Source organism: Balaenoptera physalus (assembly GCF_965194825.1).
Source record: "Balaenoptera physalus genome assembly, chromosome: 5".
Lineage (NCBI taxonomy): Eukaryota > Metazoa > Chordata > Mammalia > Artiodactyla > Balaenopteridae > Balaenoptera > Balaenoptera physalus.
The window spans coordinates 92,379,525-92,401,688 of NC_138884.1; the positions used below are offsets into that span (position 1 = coordinate 92,379,525).

General features: G+C 35.7%; 1 long non-coding RNA gene across 1 annotated transcript; it reads right to left on the minus strand.

Moving 5' to 3' along the window:
• Positions 1 to 712: 712 nt before the first annotated feature.
• Positions 713 to 21,813, minus strand: LOC309662147. The gene is made up of 2 exons (XR_014264537.1): positions 8,013 to 21,813; positions 713 to 7,690 (listed from the first exon to the last, which is right to left on the minus strand). It is a non-coding gene; the product is annotated as an uncharacterized lncRNA (long non-coding RNA).
• Positions 21,814 to 22,164: the final 351 nt, after the last annotated feature.

Sequence of the window (22,164 nt, forward strand, 5' to 3'; positions counted from 1 at the left end):
TTCCTGGTACAACCTTGAAATTCAACACTTGTTCCTTTCAAACAAAATTAAAATAAATGTGTACAAACCTCACAATTCCTTGTTCCTAACTATTAGAAAAAATGTATCTATGTGACTTAATTTACACCGAAGGCGGACAGACTGAAAGTTGAATTAATGTTTAAAATTTGTTTTTAATTTGATATTAGTTATTTAAATTTCAGAGAGTACAATTTTAGTAAAAATTTTTATTGTTATTGGCTTTATATCTGATACATTCAAAACTCCCAAATTGTACCAGATACCCTTATTCTTAATATCTGATATAGTTATAGCTTCTGTTTACCTTTGAAAACCCAGGGAGATAAGAAAGCCCTGAAACTTGATTACATTAAATAAAATAAAGGAACACATTATTTTTTCAAATATAGCATATATAGAAGCTAAATTTATAAACACACCAGATTTAAAACTTTGTTTTGTTTTTAAATGTCAATTCAACTCAATTAAAACACAAACTGTTTTATAAACATACAAAGACATGTCACGGGATTTAATAGACCTATAAGCACACTAATGACCACAAACAGTATTTTTTTTCATGCATATAATAAAATTATCGTAAACCGTGGGTAAAAACATAGCCATGTAAGGCTCAAAATTAACTTGCATGTTAGTTGGGATTTTATTATTCTAAATTTGAATGTTGTTGGAATAGCACTTGTATACTCTAGTTAGCCATAGTTTTCTGGACTCCTGTCATTCATAGCGAAGATATCACACATTTAATCCACCTGGACTTTGAAGATTTAGAGTAGGTATTACTTGCCTTAAAAAGTTAGGGAGGATTTTCTTTCTTAGTAAAATGGAACAGGTTTAGGAAGTCAATCCTTCTGTCTTTGGCATCAACTCCAGCTACACTAAAGCTGTTTAATAATGAAACATTTATGTTTAAAAAATTTAATCTCAAAATATAGTATGAAATGGAGTTCATGTGGATGGCATCATAATGCTGTGTAGGTCTTGATACTCCTCCTGAAATAGTTGCAATGAGATGACCTCACTCAATCACCCATAGTCTGAGATTGATTTGCCAACTCCAGCCACCTAGTAACATATTGTCAATTATAAACACAACTGGACACTAGTTTTTGCAATAGGAAAGAGGGTCCAGTGTGAATTGAACTCAAAGCTGTGAAAAAAAAGCCTGGAAACCTTTCAAGACTGGCCTGTGCTAAGGGAGAGGCACTGAAAGTTGCTAAGAGGTATTAGTCCATGTGACTGCGCTACCAGTTTTTGTTAACTGGCTTTTAGTCAGAGGAGAAACGAACTTCTCCTATCTTTATGGCAGCAGGTAATTGAAGCAAGGTCCCCAGATCCTCCCCCTGGGACTGGGAGAGAGTTTCTGAGAGTCCTCTCCCTGAATGTTTGCATTTCAAAGAGACAGTTCTCCAGGTCCTTGAGGAAACAGTTTTGGGTGATAGATTTACATCTGAAAAGATAGAGAAAGATTTAAAATTGCAAGATTTCTAAAGTAACTGCTCCAAGAGGGGGTTCAGAGGTTGATCTGGCTATCACCAAGTTTTAGCTGAAACAAAGAGCAAATTTTCCTGGCAGCATTGAGCCTTCTCAGGCAGGAATTGGAGGGGGGTTGGGGGACCTGGGGTCATCCTTGAGTCAAGGCTTTAAGCTGCTTTAAACTTTGGTTAGGTCACTCTGTACAGAGCTTTGAACATAGTCACTACCTGCTGGAAGTTCTGTAGTTCTCAAGATTATAAGTATTTGTTAGATTTTTTTTTTCCTTATCATAACATTTTATTTGAATGTTATATCTCAATTTTAGTTATGCATTATAACTACAAAACATAAAGTGAGAGTGGTAATGGGTTAAATATAAGGTAATATATTTGTTAATACATACACCAGATATCAATATTTTTTCCATTTTTCTTCTGGTTTATTTGTTTGATTAAATAGTGTTTTGGTCAAATTAATCATTTTTAACTAAAATTGCAGATCAGTTTATGTATTTTTATCCTGCCAATGTGTGTCTGTGTGTCCTTAAGGAAAATAGTTTCATTGTAGCATAGGGACCAATGGTTGAACGGGAATAGTGCAAGATTCTAACCAAAGCTCATAGTTAAGTCATTGTGTAAACTGAGGAAATAGGTTAGTATTTATGCCTCTGCTTTTTGATCCAACAGATGAGGGATATTAGATTAAATGATTTCTAAAATACACTTTTAGCCTCAAAACTCTGTGAATTTATGAGTCTAATTTAATGACTTTATCAATTCTGTCTATATGCCATAAGGTACACTAAAAGCTGTGTGGCAGGCCAGAAGAGGCACCATTTTCCCAAACTTTAAGAAGTAAGTAAAGCATGAAGGCTTTATGGACGTGCCTTCTGTGGGAATTTCTCACTTCAGAATAACTGAGGTCAGTCACAAGGATAACCTAAATTCCTTCAATTATTTGGAACATTCCCTTCTGCACTACCCATACATTATGTAATTTATTTTCAAGTCAGGTATTAACAACTAGAATACATTATTCATTCATTCATGCAGTCACTCAGTTCTTTATTTAGTCATTTTTATTCCATATCTTTTAAAAAATTCGTGATTTGTTCCACAATATTTTATTGAATAAAGGTATAGAACTTTTCAACACTAATGATAGTCCATATTTTTCACAACTGTATATATTTAGGAACACAGAAAAATATTTAATATTAGGGACATAAAATATGGACAATTGCCAAATTAAATTCACTTTGGGCTAGTTATTTTTTCAATTATCCAAATAAGAAAGTTATTTTACTGCTTTCATTTTCAGTATTTCCCTCATCTAGCAGGTTTAAACATAAGTATATACTAGCTATTTTTCAGTAGCATGTATTTTTTTCAGATTTAAAAAGCCATACATATAATTGCAGAGCATTAGGAAAATATGATAAACACAAAATAAGGATATTTCCAATGAAAATATTAATAAAAAGATACAGCATAACATTAATCATTAAAATCTTTATATTCTGTCCATTTTCAATGTAATGTTTTCAGCTAAGAAACAATCTGCAGAACACACTATTATATATTACCAGCCCAAGAATGAAAACTAGAGTCAGTTTAGTGAGCCATATCCAAAGAACAACAGGCCCTCTAAGGCACATATCTGATGTGTTAATCCATTCTATATATGTATGCCCAGATTTGAACACAGCTCAAATGTAAAATGTAAAATGTAAAAAGTAAAAATGTTTTTTACTCACATGAATTTCTCACTGTCTATTTTCCAACATTTAAGCATCCACGATTAACGATTAAGCCCATCGAGCTGTAATTCTCTCTCTTGGATCTTACACTCATCTTGGCCCTGTCTATATGGCTTGCATATTACTTGTCAATTACCCTTCAGCTTTGCTCGAATCACAGCTTCTTCCTTCCTTATAAACCAAGTCTTCTTATATATGATTCTCAGACCTGGACCATGGTCAAGAGGTTTAATAAATGCTGCATTTTTCTAAGGGTCTCATGATGAATCCCTAAGTCTTCTATAGAGAAGAATGAGGTCATGAGACAAAAACAACAAAGAACTTTTTACTCCCTAGGACAAGATGTAATTTCACCAGAAAGTGAAGCTCAAGGAGCTTTAGATAATTGCGTAAAGTGGAAAATACCAGTTCTACTGGCATATCTTCTTAACAAAAGTTTGGATAGGGTGATGGGCTTGTGATGCCGTAAATTTCATTTAGACAGCTTTAAAATAATCAGAACAGTACATATATCCTATTTTGTAAATACATTTAAATATGCTTTCTTTCTTTCTTTTTTTTCTTTTTTATCTTGAAGATCTGGATGGGCCTTTGGGGGAAAAAAATCATGATAAGATACAGGTGAGGAGATAAAATGCCAAAGAAATACTTAAACACAATAAGGCACTCAAAATAATAAAGAAGGACATGGTCTAGACTGAATATTTCATTTAGAATTATTAGTGGTTCACAGTGATTCAAAACTAAAGACAATATAAACAGCACTAATTTAACTTTTAGTTTGTTATATTTATATTTTTGCTGAGAGGAGTCTGTGTTCCCCTACAATATTTGATGCATATATTGTATTATAATCTTGGTCATGTTGTATTAACATAACTGTGTTTCCAATAGCTTTGTTAGGTTGAGAGTATGAAAATTAATAACCTTGCTAAAATAGAGTCAGGAGGCCAGAGGGGGGAGCTCTCACACAAGTACCACTTGACCTCAGTACAGATCCCAATAAGAAGAGACACACCTTGCATGTTTAGTAGGAAGTGACACTACTACCACTAGTAGAAGGAAGATTTTCTTCTTGCCTGGCAACAGCTCAGCCAATCAGAGACTGTCACAACTCAGCCAATGAAAAGCCACTATGCTTTGAACTCCCAGTTTCCTTCAATGGGCTTTTTGTTATAAACAGCCCCTCCCAGCTTCCTCTCTTCTATAAAAGAGTCTCCTTTGCTTTACTGGAATTGCACATGGTTTGCCATGTGCATAGCTGCATGTCCCAAATTGCAATTCTTTTCTGCTCCTTAATAAACCCATTTTGCTAATAAAGTCAATGGCTCTTTTATTTTTTAAGGTTAACAAGAGCTTGATTGTAGACTTCATTTACTTAAAAATAATATATACGTCATGGTTATCATGAAATAGGGCCATATTCTATTCTGGTTGCAGCCACTGAGGTGATGGGTATTACTTCATGGAGCACCAATGGAATGGGAAGTCAATATTGGATAATGGTAATGGGTATGGGTTCTGTTACTTATAAATCTTTCTCACCTGTTGAACAATAATACTTATGTCACATAATATCTGTATCACAGGATTATAAAAATTAAAGTTTTATGTTTTAAAGCCAGAGCAAATTTCCTGAGAGTAAATATTCAGTAAAATTTGGCTGTTTTTGTTGAGATAGTTTTTTTCTGGATTACAAGTGTTCTGGAGACTTTTCCCTTTCTCTCAAAAACTAAGAAACAGCAGTTTTAAGGATACAGAAAAGATACAAAGAAAACATTCTCAGGTAACTGACAGCAGTGGCAAACATTTGGCAGTGTTTTAAAGGGAATCAGACCTCTGCTAGTTCAATACAATTAAGAGAGACAACTATGAATACGGAAACTTTTGATAAAGATTCTCCACTTAAATCATGATATTATAGACAAAAAAGACAAAAGTGTCTTTGCTGTTGATGTTAAATTTCTAAAAGAATGATGTGCCCATTCTGATGTAGGTCTTTGTGAGTCATGAAGAGCACTAGGCATTAAATGAATGAGTAGATAGATATGGCATTAAACCTAGAAGACAAAGAAAAACAAGTCAAATCAGGTCAGACAGATGCTTGTGGCTAATCATATCACCATTCCCCTACTGACACAGAAATGCTTATTAATGATTCCACATTAGAGATTTTTTTCTCTCTACATGTAGATGTGTTGAAGTTTTGCTTTGTGTAAAAGGTGGTGTGATTGAGTAACCCTTAGCTATTTACGTGTCTACATAAAATTCCAAGTTAAAGATTTTTCAGAGGTTGTAATGTCACCGGGTTGGCATGTGTTGTGTGAAAATAGCTTCAACCGAGGAGGTCAACAGAAGACCCGGACCAGCAATTTCAGTCCTTGTGATAGCAAGCAAAGAACTGCAGACTACCACTTTGGGCTTAAGTGCAAAGCAAAGTTTTATTAAAGCATAATTACACTCTCAGAGGGAGAGCAGGCTGTTTCTGCAAACTGAAACCAGCCCTTCTGTACAGGCTTAAGGGTGTTTATAAGGAGTTGTTCTTCAAGGAGGCCGGGTGCACTCATGGGTGAGTGACAGGGGATCATTATTTGATTGACAGTCCCAAGCTACGTAACAAGTTCATTATTGTGCATGCCCTTAGCCTTGATTCGCTAAGAACAGCCCACGGGAGGCGGGGGGATGGACACAACCACATGCAGATTTTATTATAATGATGGTATAATGAATTTGGGTTTCCTATAGGTTATATGCCTGTCTAGTCTGGGCTTGTGTAGCCCAGAGAAGTTCCGTCATGTTACTGTGCCCCCTCTTTATCAGGATAAGTTTGCCCACCACCCAACCACAGTTTCGCCCATTCTGGGTGGGGTCAGGAGAGGGTCCCAGATGGCTGGGGTGTGACTTGATTATTCCCCACTTGTCTTTTTGCCACTGTCACCTCCTTGTTGCTAATGTCTGACTAACTACGTAACAGTAACAGGATAGTTATCTAGACCTAATAGAGGGAATGTTAGTAAGAATTTGCAATTAATATTCTGAATGTACACTAAATATTCAAAACACATCCCTCTCTGTATGGGCCAACTGTTAACCCTATGTGGTCTGTTAATGATTGTATTAAGAGAATTATGGAGAGTGACCAAAGTTAGAGAAACTACTGTAATCTTAAACAAAATTATATACAGAAAAAAGTGTCTTGGTATAACACCAGTCAGAAACCCCTCACAATAACCACAAGTTTTTTGAGAAAGTTGTCAAAAAAAAAAAAAAAAACTAAAACTGCTTAGCCGAAAAGACCCTATCTGGCTCAATTTACATCATTAGTCCGAGGTTTCTATATTCCTGCATTAAATTGCCATTTTAATCATTGTTTTTTTTATGCAGAGATCTTTTAAGCAAAGTTTATTTTTCCTTTTTCAATAAATGTTTATGTAAATAAGACTCAATTTGTTAATTGTGTTTTAGCCAACACCCATTTATCTGTTTTATTGCTAACATTTTAAATTGTCATTTTACTTTAGTCTTTCTACCTTTCACATCTATTTATTTTATTCTTTAAAGTATGTGATAGAAAAAAATTGTGATGCTAAAGTTATGATGCATTTGACAAAGCAAAGTTTGCACCAGATGAAGTTGAACAGGTAAGAAAGACTTTATTCAAGGCTATTGAAATAGGAGAGAGACAGAGTCTGAATTAAACTCCACTTAAACAAAGGTTGGGAAAATTTTTAAGAGCTGGGTTTGGGGGAGATCACAGACGCTCTGTGTTTGCTACTTGGCTTTACCTAAAGGAAAGTAAACTTTCTCTTCTGGATGGGAGGCAGTTTTACAATTTGCAACAAGGTATCCTAGGAAGTTAGGAGTTAGTCTCCTTCCCTCCCACAGAGGTTGGAAGATGGGACACTATTGAAACCGAGAAGGACCCTGTGGGGTTCCTGGGCATGAAAGCCTTTTTGTCCCCATTTCTTGTTGGCAAGACTCCAGCCTCCACGACCTTCCCTGAGTTCCAAAGGACAGATCTAAACAGTTGCTAATCAAGAGAGGAGCAGACAAGAAACCACCTGAGGCAAGATTAAAGGGATAAGAGAACCTCATCAAGATTAGGAGACCGACCACCTGAGACGAGATTAAGGGAGTGCAGGCCCTGCACGCACCCTAATCTCTTCAGCAACCCCACCCTTGAACTATTGCTATAAAACTCTTGATCAAATCCACCCAGGTTGGGACACATAGTTTTCGAGGGCAGGAGCCTGCTGTATCCCGCTTTGCTTGGCAAAGCAATACAGCTATTCTTTTCTGCTTCACCTGAAACTCTGTTTGTGAGATTCAATTCGACACTGGTGCAGAGAGGCCGGGCTTTCTGCATCAGTATCTTCCTTGATGATTTTATTTCAAAAGGATGGCTCCCAGAACTTTGAGAAAGGCAGTCCTGGGCTGTAAAACAAGAGGCTTTTTTTTTTTTTTTTTTAATTTTTATTTATTATTTATTTATTATGTTTATTTTTGGCTGTTTTGGGTCTTCGTTTCTGTGTGAGGGCTTTCTCCAGTTGCGGCGAGTGGGGGCCACTCTTCATCGCGGTGCGCAGGCCTCTCACTATCGCGGCCTCTCTTGTTGCGGAGCAGAGGCTCCAGACGCTCAGGCTCAGTAGTTGTGGCTCACGGGCACAGTTGCTCCGCGGCATGTGGGATCTTCCCAGACCAGGGCTCGAACCCGTGTCCCCTGCATTGGCAGGCAGATTCTCAACCACTGCGCCACCAGGGAAGCCTGCAAGAGGCTTTTTAAAAAGGTTTAGGTCCAAAGGGTCAGAGAAAGAATTTACAAGTTTTCTAAATTAAATGCTCTAAGAAAAAGAGGTCAGAGTCCCAGAGTCAGGAAGAAAGATGTCTAAAGTTCAGTCAGCCTGAGGGGAAAGTTAAGGCTGTGTCACTCAAAAAATTAACCATCAGTTGATCTAAGGAAGAAATGGAAAATTTTATGCGAGCCAATCTGAGGATTATAACCTGGGAGACAGTCTTTCAGAAAACTCTGAGGACTATTCTGCTCATTAGAGGAGAAAGCACAGTTATACAAGTTTTTGAGACAAAGGGTTATAAGTCAAATGACACAATATTGACAGTCTACACAATCCAGATCTACAGGTACAAAGCAATTAATGGGTCATTGTGACCCCTGACAAGATGAAGAAGGAAGGTTATCTCCTAAAGAGTTGTGACCCTTTAAGAGATTAAGAAGGAGTGTTATCTCCTAAGAAGGTCTGGTTAATGCAGATGCACAACACACACTAAAGGGGAGGGAGGAGGCCCAAATGGGTAGAGACAAATTCCTCAGCCATCTTGGTCAATATGTTTCCCCCAAGAGAGATTGCCCTCCTTGAGGGCAGTGAGAGACTGAGTGTACCAAGGGACAAAGGCCAGACCATTGATAAAAACAGGACTCTGACCCACAACTTCTGCAGCAACAGGTCAGGACTTGTTCAATAACTGACAGCTTCCCTAATTTTTTTCCCTACTTCCATTTTAGCACCATCCAGAGAAACGCAAACATATTATCCTAACCAATCTCAAAGGATGCCTTCCTTATTTCTTAACCAGCTCCAGCTTCCCCATCCTAATAATCTCCAGTCAGAACAGACTGGAAGCCTTCCCTTTTTTTCACTGTAAGGTTTTCCACACCTCTGTCTGCCTTTGAGTGTCTACCAAAAAACAGGTGATGGTGGTTGACTCCCTTGCTACACAGCAAGCTTTCAACAAATAGTCTTTGCTTGTTCTCATTTGCTCAGTCTTCATTTATTTCCATAGCAGCAGAAAATCAGCATCTAGGACTATGGGTGATTAATACTATCAACTGAATTCATTACAAAGAGGGTTAGCTCCTGTGTAAAGACTTCTTAGCAACACCGTTTCCTGGAGAAAGAAGTCAATAATATAGCTTAGCACTCAGCTTGAATCACTTTATTTTTTGTGACTTTAGACAATTTAACATGGAGGATCCTCTATTCTTACCTCTATTTTAGGAGTATGAGTTCAGTTTAGGAATTATGTGAATACTAAGTTAGATAATGTTTGTGAACACTGTTTCTCTTTCTCTGTGCATGAAGCCCAGTGTTTCGAAGGAGCCACTGTCCTATGGACTTAATTCTAGAAGGATACAAATTAACCTTAAAATGCTGCTCAAAAAAATGGTTAACAATTCTTGTTTCTATCTATAGTGACTGTGCCTGAAGAAGTTTAAATTCTTGTATATTAGCTGAGAAAAGGCTCCAGGGGAAAATGGTCAAGAAAGAGGAAAAGACCAAAAAACCCTCAGTTCAGTCATTGTTATGCAACTGAACCCGCATCGGTGCAAATAACATTCTTTGACAACAACCAAAGCCTCCAGGTTTTTCTGCTGCTAATGACTTACAGTCACTGAATCAGCTATGCAGTTTTTTTTTTTCTTTTCTCTAAGTTATATTTTAGTAGATAATGCAACCACATGATTCACAAAAGCAAACAGGTGAAAAGTATGAAGAGTTTTGCTTCCACACCGCTTCTCAGTTCTCTTGGGACTTGACCCTCCTTCTGGGAATCCCACTACCAGAGATAAGCACTTGTATTACTTTCTTGTTTAACTTTCCAGGGTATTTTTTAAATAACAAGAATATATATTTATGCTTTCACTTTTTTATGGGAAACAGGATAGAACACCCTTTGTTGGACACCTTCCTTTTTTCGCTTAGTTTAGTTTGGTGGCCTTTACCTATTTGTACCTACAAAGCCTCCTCCATCTTTACTTATTTGTGTATATATGTGTGCATGTAATGTTTTTAAAAATATTTGATTGTCAATACGTAGCACAGTTTATTTCACAGGTACCTATTTGTGTGCATTTAAGTTATTTCCAGGCTTCAGTTATTGTGAACAGTGCTGCTGTGAATAAACGTATTCGTTGGTCATTTCAATGCTGTGCATTCCTGTTCCTTTCTGAATGCATAATAAGTATCTAGCATCTCTAGAGTCAATTCCCAGGGGTGGAATTACTGAGTTAGCAGATATAGACCTAGATTTAGATTTAGACATAGATATAGACAGATAAATACAGATACACATATATATTAGAACTTACTACATGTGTTTGAAAGCTATCAAATTTCCTTTGCTGCTTTCCAATTCATGTTCCTATCAGCCTGTTCCTCCACATCTTCCCAAACTTAAGGTGTTATTGAACATTTGGCTTTTACAAAGCTGTGAGGTAAAAATCAGTATCACAACATACTGCTAAAATAATTAAAGAAGGAGGCCATTAGACTGAGGGGTCTCTAATGCCATGGCAACTTATATAAGCACACCAAAATCTAAGTCTGTAAATGCAAAGTTATAAAATTGAAACCTAAGGACAACAAATCACGACAGCCAGCTAGGCTTTAAGCTATGGCCAATCAATATTTTTTTTTGCTTTGCTTCCACACCTTTTCCATATATCTCTCCCTGAGCTCCTGTTAGTAGAGCACTCTTAACCACTTCCGGTTAGGTGTTGTCCAATTTGAATCCATTTTTGCTCAGATAAACTCTTAAAATTTTTAATATGCTTCAGTTTATCTTGTAACAATAATTTTAAAGTGCACTTGTCTTATTCTGAGGGATGTTAAATACTTTTTCCCCTAAGTTTAATGGATCTTTCCTTATTTGAAACCTGTTTTCATAACTCTGTTTTCTATTTTTAAAAAAAGCAATTTGTAAAAGCTCCTTATATATTAGGGATAATAACCTTTCATGTATGTAATAAGTGTAGTAACATTTTTCTATCAATTTCTATAACTATATCTACATCCATGTTGATGTACATTTATCTCTAGCTATCGAATGGATATTTTGATCTTTTCTTTATGGCTTTGGGAATTTTTCCTCACTCCAAGAATATAAATGAAGTCTCCCACAATTCCTTCTAGTTTGTTATGATTCATTGTTTTAAATTTAAACACTTGAATAGCTTTGGAGTTTTGCTTCATCTTATAAGTTATTGATTTGACTAATTTTTTCCGCAGTGCCAATTAGTCATCTCAAGCACAGTTACTCCCACATCTTGGGATATTACCTTAAACATATCCTAAAATGGCAGGTGCATTTAGGTGTATTTATAAATTTTCTCTTTTTTCCTATTATTCTGTCCATTTATGTTCCAGTAATACACAGCTTTAATTGATTAGTCCTTATTGTATGTGTTTAATTTTGTCGTATTATAAGAATTTGATTTTTTTGGCACCTATGGTCAGATCTTTTTTATGGGTGATACATTAGAGTCATATAAGTCATATATTTATACTTTAATTGGCTCTATATAATTATATAGTGTCATATATTTTAAAAGCCCATATACTTTTATCTAATAGATACAAATTATAAAGTGGTAGATGCTTCCTGATTTAGGAAAAAGAAAGTATCATTATTTGTCCTGGTTGTTATTGTAGTCATTGTTCTTAGCAAACTGTACAGATATTTATGATTAAAAATGTCAGGAACAAGTTGTATTTCAAGGGGTAGAAAATATTTAAAATGGAAGGCTATCAATTCTGGTAAGAGTAGTAAGGAGTTTCACTTGCAGTTGCCTTACAATCTCAGGTTATTGCACATAGTGAATAACTATGCTTTATAGCTCAAAAATGAGATGCAGTGTATGTTCACACTATTTCTCAAAACCGTTTTGGAAAAGAGTAAAATTGACAGTAAGTGAATTTAACTTAATAAAATATATTCATTTAAAGTAAAGAATTCTGTCAAAGAAAAATGCCCAAGTAATCTCTTGGGTTATACAATCTTGGTTTCTGGTTGGATAGTACCATAACATGGAGGGGTTTATAAAAAAACCATTTTTACACTTACATAGACACTGATCCAGAGTCAACTAATATTGATTAATGTTTGCAGAGCGGGTAGTGTGGTGATAAGCACTTCTTCATCTATTACACATTTAAATCTGACTGTGACTCTGCGACAGAGGGAATATTTTCAATATGTTATAAATTATTAAAGTAAACTAGGGAAGTTAATCAGAAGCTCCCAAGTGGAGGAGTTAAGATTTTAATCACTGTTCTGGAGTTTCAACCCCGTAATCTCTCCACCACAAAGTTTTCTTGTGGAAACTTTCACTTTCCTTGCAAAGTGATTATAGTGATAGCAAACGTCATGCTTTATATTTTTCTTTAATGATATTTCAAGTAATTATCAGCATTGACAAGAAAATATATTCTTTGTCTATTTTCTTTTTAACCTAGGCCTTCTAAAACTTAAATAACTGCATTTATTGTTTACTAGTCAAATAAACTGGGCATTTTCCAGCCCATGATGGAGACTAAAAACTTGTCACTGGTGTTATTGTGGTGCCCGATTAGTGGAATACAATTTGTCCTCCCTTATCAACTCCACTTTTAAAAGTTAGGCTTTTTGTGAGAATGTAGAGCTGAGTTTTTTGTTGTCTTTTTTAAGGTATTGTTTGCTGAATAGCAAGACGTGAGAAATTTCCAAACATTACAGTTCGTAATCATTCCATTCAAAGACTGTAACCTCGAGACATCTACAGCTCTTTATTTGTTTGCATCCATGTCTAAAGTCTGAACTTAGACACAGATATGAATAAATAATTAACTTTTGTGTATATACTTTTTTATTAATTTAATATTTGAATAGGTCATGTATTTACATAATTCAAATTCAAATTAAGTATTAAAATGTAATCAGTGAAGAGTGGAGTCTCACTCCCACCCCTGATGCCCAAACTACAATTTGAGTTCAATGAGAATCGAAGGTAATCAGTGCAGAGCTGTGTCTTCCTCCCACTCTCATCTCGCAATCACTACCAATTATCAATGTCTCTTTAGAAACTTTGAAATTGTAAATATATATTATTTCTAAAGAAAAATATTCCATATACACTCATTTTATCGTGCTCTTTGAAATTAACAACATATATTGGAAATTTATCCATATCAATACATAGGAACCTTATTTAGTTTTTAAGATGATTGTATTTCACTGTATCAATATGCCATAATTATTGAAACCATTCCTATTGCTAAACTTTTGCTATTATCAAAAATAAAAAAATAAAGACTTATCTAGTTAACATGCATCAGTTTACAAGTATCTAATATATCGTGGGATAAATACTTAGAAGTTTAATTAGTAGACATTCTCAGTGGCCCTCAACAGAGTTTTGTGCCAATTTATTTTTGATCAACAGTCAATCAAAGTGCCTATATTTCCACTGTCTGGCCTATAAAAATATAATCAAGCTTTTAGCATATTGTAAGACTGATTGAATATATGTATGGATGTATATATGTATATGCTACATATATATTTTTAGTTTAAATCTTAACTGATGCATACTAATAAACTGAAAAATTGGCAAACTAAAATCTCCTTATAATGAGTGAAACCGAGGATTTTCCATATGTTTAAGGGCTACTTGTTTTTCTTTTTCTGTGAAATGTCTTGTTTATATAATTTGCTGATTTTTCTACAGAGTAGTAGGTCCTTTGCTTATTTGCTTTGTAGATATGCTTTAATTATTAAAGCAATTAATATTTATCTGTGCTGTGTGTTTGAAACCTATTTTTCTAATTGTTTCTTGCCGTTGACTTTGTTCATGATATTTTGTTGAGCTTGTAGTAGTTCCTTCCCCATTCCCCATTACATAGACTCTTTGGTTAACCTTTTCTTTTTTTTTTTTTTTGTGGGTTTTTTTGGTGTATATGTGTTTCAGGGGTGGGTATTATAATTATAAGCAAATTTTTTATATAGATTGGTTGGCAAACTCTGTCTCATGGGACAAATCTGGTCCACTGCCTGTTTTTATAACTAAACTCTTATTGGAATACAACCATATATATTAGAATAGGCATTATTATGCTGCAATGGCAGAGTTGAGTAGTTGCAATAAAAAACTTATGTCCTGCAAAACCTAAAATATTTACTATCTGGTCCTTTCAGGAAAAATTTTTACCAGCCTCTGCTTTTTCCCCTCCCTGAAGTACATGTTATTTTTATCCATATTTTGGAAACATAAAACCTCAGAACTAAGTGAGACTAAGAAACATTCTCAAGAGTTTGAATCATTTTCAAAAGAAAAATTTTCAAATGGAGATCCTGGGTTTTACACAGGTCTATCTGACTCCAGGACTAAAATTTTAATAACTGTGCACTTGGTCCCAGTATTTAATGATTCATTTGTACTCTTAAAGTACAAATGTACTCCATTTGGACATATAAAACTCAAATTTGGTCACATAAGACTAACATACATTGGAGGCTTTGTGGAGTACACACATTTTTTTTGTACAAGGGTACAAGAAATTTGAAAGTTATGGATACCTTTATGGACATTTCTGCATGTCCCAAAGACACCTAAATTTCTTTATGTATCATTCACAAAGAAATGTTATGATACCTACTATAACTAAAGCATGTCAGAAATCTCAAAGCCATATAAATGCTTGAAATAATAACCTGTGACATGACTACATATATATCAGGACCTTAATAATGGAATGGAGAAAGAGTAGAATTGAGTTTTCATATGCAATGCATAAAGATCAGCAACAAAAATGCTGTTTGATACATTTGTAGTAAAATTGTGGTTGACTTTCATTATTTTCTGTAAAATGTACTTTGCAATAGAAAACTCTTTACCACCTTCCTAGAAAAACACAATAAAACAAATCAACCAAACAACTACAAAAACTTTTTTTTTTTCTTACATTCTGATTTAGTGCTAGCCTCTAATTAATTGTAAGGCAAATCAAAATGTTCCTGATAATTCTCAATCTGTTAAATGTTTCCCAGAATTTATTTAACTGAGCATGAGAATCAGTCCCCATTATTTATTGGTTTTTTTGAATTGGAAAGTAAATATTTTTCATTATAGAGTTTGGCTATACTTAGCCTGACTAGTTTGTATTTTCATCTTCCTTAATAAATTGAAACATTTATTTTCAATAATCTTAAATTGAAAAATATTAATGCTCATAGGACAATATTAAAATAAAAGCATTCAAAACATTTATTGATTTTTTATTGCCAGATTCCAAATTGTTTATGTGGAAGATAGATATGTGTACTTTGTAGCAAAAAGCAACATGAAGATGGAAATTTAGTTTGAAATCACCTCTACTATATTATAGCCTTTGTACTTTTGACAGTGTTGAAGTTGATTGTTTTTACTGTTTTTCTCAGCTCATCACATTAACTTCATTAATGATGATGAAATTATAAACTATAAAGCACTGAATAATTACATGGACATGACATTCCAAAAGGAATTGGCACAACTCTGAAATCACTTGCATCAAAATAGATTAAGATTGAATGATGTATTGCTTGTATCTGCCAAGTACTCTGCAAGTACGTTAAGTAGGAAAAATACAAATGAAGTGACTTGGTTTTTGTTAAGGATGTAGTAATCCCCACATATTTTTCTCTTATATTAATTTTGCCCCACATTTCTAGAAAATATTATTAAGTATTTAAATAATTTCCAAAATAAAAAAATGTTCCCTTTAAAATCAATTGTATGTTGTGTGTTTATAAATGCATATATGTGTGCATGTGTGTTTTGCCTTTTAGTGTGCCTTGTAATTTTTTGTTGAAAGCTGGACATGATGTATCAGATAATAGGAACTGAGATAGATGATCTTTTAATGTGAAGTTTTACGTTTATCTATCTAGGAGTTAGTCTAAGTATAGTTTACTGGAACGGTAGGTTTCAGAGGTGTCTCCTTCCTTCAGTGTCCTTGTATGTCTCCCCTGTTGTCTTAGTTTTAAGTAGAGTCTGAGCCTTGAACAACATTCAGCTGTATTCTTCTGTTATTATACAGAATCCCTGTTGATGTATTGCTGAGGTATTGGGGGAGGGGAATTAATCAGTAAACCTATAATTAGGTTTCAGTCCCTTTAACTGATATGCACTCTGTCCTGTGACCTTCACAAGTGTCTCTTAGCTTTTCTCTTTAGTTTTTAGTTGAGACAGGAAGGCTAGAAGGGACTGGAGTTGGGTAATCTCCCTCCACCTAAGTTGGATCAGGCTCTGGTGAAGTCTTTTCTCTTTCTAGGTAGGCTACTGTTGTGGAGAAAACTTTGGGCCTGTTTCAAAATGGTTACCTTTCCAATGAATATATTTCAAAATAATTACTTTTCCTCTTTCCCTGGATAAACAGAAGAGGGTTTTTTTCTCTGATCTTCATTGGAAGAACTTGGTGGGGTTCTTAGAGGTAAAACCTCCCAGTATGAGGCACCTCCTTGGGATGGGCAACCAGGAGTATTTAACACTCAAGCTAGTCAACTTTCAGCTTTCAGCCATTCATTAAAGTTACCATCCAAGGACTCCAGCAAGTTCTGCTTCAGATAAGCTAATCTGTATTCCCTGAATTCACCTGTCTCCAATTTTCAGGGTGGCAGCTTGTCCTATAATCTCAATTCTCTGATGGATCTAAGAAAAGTTGTTCAGTTTTTCCTCTTGTTGTGAGAGTAGAAATAATGATTTGCAAACTCTTTACATGTTGGAAGGGAAGCTGGAATTCAACAGTGATGTTTTTAAATAACTTGCCTATTCAAATGATTACCTAAAAAATTTCAGAGTGAATTATGTATTTCAGTAAGGTATGTCAACCGTGTTCTCAGAATTTAGTATCTCTTTCCAGTCCTCTCATTAGCCAGAGGGTATCTGTATCCAGAGTGTTCAGCGTTAAATTTAAGTAAATATAATAATGTATAACAATTATTGAAACATTCCATATATACCAATTGCTTACTTGGAACCACTTACAAGCAAGAGACCATTTCCAGGTTGGTTCTAGAGGCCATTTCTGCCTTTGAATCCTTGAGTTTCATATACGAATTTTGGGTTGTATGTTGACTTACAGAAAAGAAGAAAAATAATATGTTGAATATAAGAGAAGATTTTGTAATTCATAAGGAAAACCCAAAAGTATCCCCCAAAGCAGTGATAGTAAAAATGTTATGTTTAGTGACTTAAAAAATATATGATTATAATAAATACTAATACTTTGCTATGCTTAGGACCATTTTATTCCAAAGCATAAAAATATCTAGTTAATTCCACACCAAGATAAATTTCTTCATGAATACCGGAAGTACAAATGCTTAGTGGGCCAGAAGAAAAAATGAATATAAAGTTGGTTACATTGTTGTACAAAATATAAATTAAAGCTCACAGGTATCTTTCCTTAAAATTCAAACTCATGAATTTACCTTAAGAGTTCAGAATTAACGAGGCCTTGCAAGACATCATTAACCACTTTCATAAATTATTTTCTGTGAAAAACTTGAATATTTCTAAGACGTACTAAGAGTAACTAGCTAGTAAATTATTTCAGTTAAGTGTGATCTTTCTCAGGCTAGGTTGTGAGCGCAAGTTATATGTATGTGCTGCTGTAAAATACACCACAGGGTCTACTCAAAAATAATCTTCAGTTTTTTTAATAATTAATAATTTGTGAATTTTAACTTCCACATCTAGTATCAAAAAATAAAAATTCTACTTTATTTCCTGTAAGTGTATTCTTATTAAGGAAATTTGCATTTACTTGGCAAACATGACATTTACTGTAATCCTTAATAGCTAGAAAATTCAGTTTTATTGTAGGAATAAGAAAAGTAGAGAAATGTTTATTTTCTTAATGAATAAAAACCAATAGACTTACAAAAGGCATTTTAAAACCAGTGTGGTTCTATAACAAAAAGACAAAACATGGAATAATTATCACATTCCTAATTTTAGGCTTTCTATTAACGTTCCAATATATGTTAAAGTCTATCATCAAAGGTAAGTTATAAATTTTGAGAAAGAGGTTTTGTTTATATTACAGAACACAGAGAAATGAATATTAATTTGTAGACAATTAAATTTTGGTTGTAAATTATTAGTGTGAACAAATTTCTATTGTTTAAAAGGAAAAAACAAATAGTGTATCTTCACTTCATTTTCTTTCTTTTCTTTGTTTCCCTGTGATTTGCAGAAATAGGATCAAGAAGACTATATAAGAAATTTAGATTTTTAATGTTCAGTTTGTATGTGGTTAATATGATACCTTATTCCAAATTTTCATTTAGAATTTTCTCTGGTGTGCATTTGATTTTAGGTCAGGTGATGTCCTCATTCTCTTAAATTTCCACCAGATATTAAGTAACAGAGTAGACAGAAACTCTTAAGGTGTTTAAACAAGGATTAAAGTTACAGATAAGTCAGATAAATAGAGGGAAAACAAAAAACAAAAAAACACCTCTGAAATCAACCTTAAAGGGACAAGATCCACAATGCATGAAGTAGGTCAGTTTTGCTGAGAAAAGTAGCAAGAAATGCAAAAAAAAAAAACAAAACAAAAAAACTGGTTAAATCATAAAATACTGCTGACTATGACAGTTCTCTGTTAAAGTTCCTCTGTTTATAAAAATAATTTGTTGTGCAGTTATTAAACGTGGTTCATCTAATGCTTAATCAGTCAGAAATCAATATTTTAGTGTGCATTAAGAAATTATTTCTTGAAAGGCAAAGAAAGGTATAGGACCTCTTTCCAATATTGTTTTGATATCTTTCAAGTCAAAGTGTAGATATGGAAATCTAGTTTAACATATATTCATGAGTTTATGAAGAGAATTAAATATTAGTAAACATGTAAAGGGATTTAATTTAACACTGAGCTTTGGTAATAGTAGTATCTCAATGGTGATAACTGTTCCATATTATGATAAGACCATCCAAAACAAATCCAGAAATGAAATTCACAGATTGTGAGAAAGTCCAGAAATATAAATTCTCACCATCTGAGGTAAAAGAAAAATATTGGGGAATTAATTCACTTTGTTTCTATATTGAGCCTTAATAAACTTTGCATTGTCTTCTGTGTTGAATGCTCTTTCCAGGAAGAGAAGATATAGCTTTACAAATTATTATTCAAGATTATCTGAATTAGGGGTGATCAAGATGGTGGAGGAGTAGGATGCAGAGTTCATCTCCCTCCACAGAAACATTGAAAATACATTTACAAGTGGAACAATTCACACAGAACAGCTACTGAGGGCCAAAAGAAGACCTCAGCCACCAGAAAAGACAAGAAAACCTCCACATAGCCAGGTCGGACAAAAGGAAAAAGAAAAAGAAGGAATCAGGATGGAGCCTGAACCCCAGGGAAGGAGCTGCTAAGGAGGAAAGGTTCCTGCACCTTGGGAAGGCTCCTCACCAGTGGTTAGACTGGATAGAGGGGGCAGTTTTGGAGTCTAAAAGGGGAGAGCAGCAACCAGTTTGTGGAAGGCAAAATGGAGAGTAACCTGCACAGAAGGTTGGCACTGCCACCCTGCGCTCCCCAACCTGAGATACTCCTCTGCCAGTGAGAGTGGGAGTCGCATGCTGAAGCTCAGACTCCAAAGCTCAATCTCAGAGAAAGGACCAAGGTTAGGTGTGGAAGGAGCCTGCCACAGTTCAAGCTGTGGCAACTGAGGGTATACTAGGAAGAAGCCTGGGTCCACCAGAGAGGCAAGTCACCATTATTGGGAGGCGCACAAGGAGAGGGGCGGGACCACCATAAAAGCTTCTTTCCCTGTGAGCACTCCCAGGCAACAGGACACCATCTATAGGAGCTCTGTGGGTAGGTGCGAATAGCTGCCATGATCTTGGTCTCCAGAGGTGGGCACTGGCCACTTCTTCCAGGCCCGCAAGCGGACAACAGGCCCTGCCCGTGATGACCTGGAAGGACACAGACAGCTCCCGAAACTAGAAATTCTGCCAGCAGGCCTCAGGACCCACCCCTGCTGACCTGAGGGGGGCGGATTGTTCCAGCCACTCAGAATTCCAGCAGTGGGCCCCAGGACCTACCCATGCTGTCCGGGGAGGGAGTGTGGATAGCTTCCACAACTAAGACGTCCATTGGTGGATGCCAGAACCCACCTTGCTGTCCTGGGAGCATGCTGATAACTCTCCCTACTAGGGAATCCATCAGTGGGTCTTGGGACATGCCCCACTGTCCTGGGAGGGTATGATTATCTTCTGAAACTGGGAAATGTGCCAGTGGGTACCAGAACCTGCCCTGCTGGTCCAGGAGGGTGCAGATAGGTCTTGCTACTAGGAAACCTTCCAGTGGGTGCCAGGACCTGCCCCGCTCTCCTGGGAGGGTGCGGAAACCTCTTGCTACCTACTAAGAAATCCATCAGTGGGTGCCAGAATCTGCCTCACTGTCCTGGGAGGGTGCAGATAACTCCCCACACTAGGAACTCTGTCACCAGGTGCCAGGAGCTCCCTGCTGTCCTGGGAGCATGAAGAATCCTCTCGCTACTAGGAAATCTGCCAGTGGGTACCAGGACCAGCCCTACTGTCCCAGGAGGGCTCAAATAGCTCCCCCAACTTGGAATTTCAACCAGAGGAGGGGCTAAAACAACAGCTGGGCCCAAGGGGCTATGTGACTAATGAAGAAGAGTTGAAATCTCTCCTCTCAGCTGCACAAACTGCAGAGCTACACCCCCACTGATGGCTTCCTAAATTCAGCTCCTGCAAAACATCCAAAAGGACGACAAGAGCTCTTGCATCAAGGATGGGTCTGGTTTTAGTAGCTGTGGGCTCTGTGGGCAGGTACACATGGGGGTAGGGCCAGACCAGAGTTTGAGCTGCCTTCATATCTCCCACAGCTGGTCCAGGTGCATGAGTACTGCAGTACTGGGATCTAACCTCAATAGACTGCACCTCACTTACACCAATGGATAGATCATCCAGACAGAAAATTAATAAGGAAACACAGCTTTAAATAACACATTAGACCAGATAGAATTAATTGATATTTATAGGACATTCCATCCAAAAGTGGCAGAATACATGTTCTTCTCAAGTGCACAAGTAACATTCTCCAAGATAGATCATATCTTGGGTCACAAATCAAGCCTTGGTAAATTTAAGAAAATTGAAATCATATCAAGCATCTTTTCCAATAACAACACTATGAGTTAGAAATCAGTTACAGGAAAAATACTGTAAAAAACAAAAACTCATGGAAGCTAAACAATATGCTGCTAAATAACCAATGGATCACTGAAGAAATCAAAGAGGAAATCAAAAAATACCTAGAAAAAATGACAATGAAAACACAATGACCTAAAACCTATGGGATGCAGCAAAAGCAGTTCTAAGAGGAAAATATATAGCTATACAATCTTACCTCAAGAAACAAGAAGAATCTCACATAAACAACCTAACCTTACACCTAAAGAAAAAGAACTAGAGAAAGAAGAACAAAGAAAACCCAAAGTTAATGGAAGGAAAGAAATCATAATGAGCAGAGCAGAAATAAATGAAATAGAAAGGAAGAAAGCAATAGCAAAATCAGTGAAACTAAAAACTGGTTCTTTGAGAAGATAAACTAAATTGATAATCCTTTACTGAGACTAATCAAGAAAAAAAGGGAGAGGATCTAAATCAATAAAATTAGAAATGAAAAATGAGAAGTTACAACAGACACAACAGAAATACAAAGGATCATAAGTGATTACTACAAACAACTATAGGCTATTAAAAAGGACAACCTAGAAGAAATGGACAAAATCTTAGAAAGATACAACCTTCCAAGACTGAACCAGGAAGAAATAGAAATGTGAACAGTCCAATCACATGTACTGAAATCGAAACTGTGATTAAAAATCTTCCAAAAACAAAAGTCCAGGGCCAGATGTCTTCACAGGAGAATTCTATCAAACATTTAAAGAAGAGCTAACACCTATCCTTCTGAAACTGTTTCAAAAAATTGCAGAGGAAGGAAAACTCCCAAACTCATTCTATGAGGCCACCATCACCCGGATACCAAAACCAGACAAAGATAAAACAAAAGAAAAAAATTACAGGCCAGTATCACTGATGAATATGGACGCAAAAATCC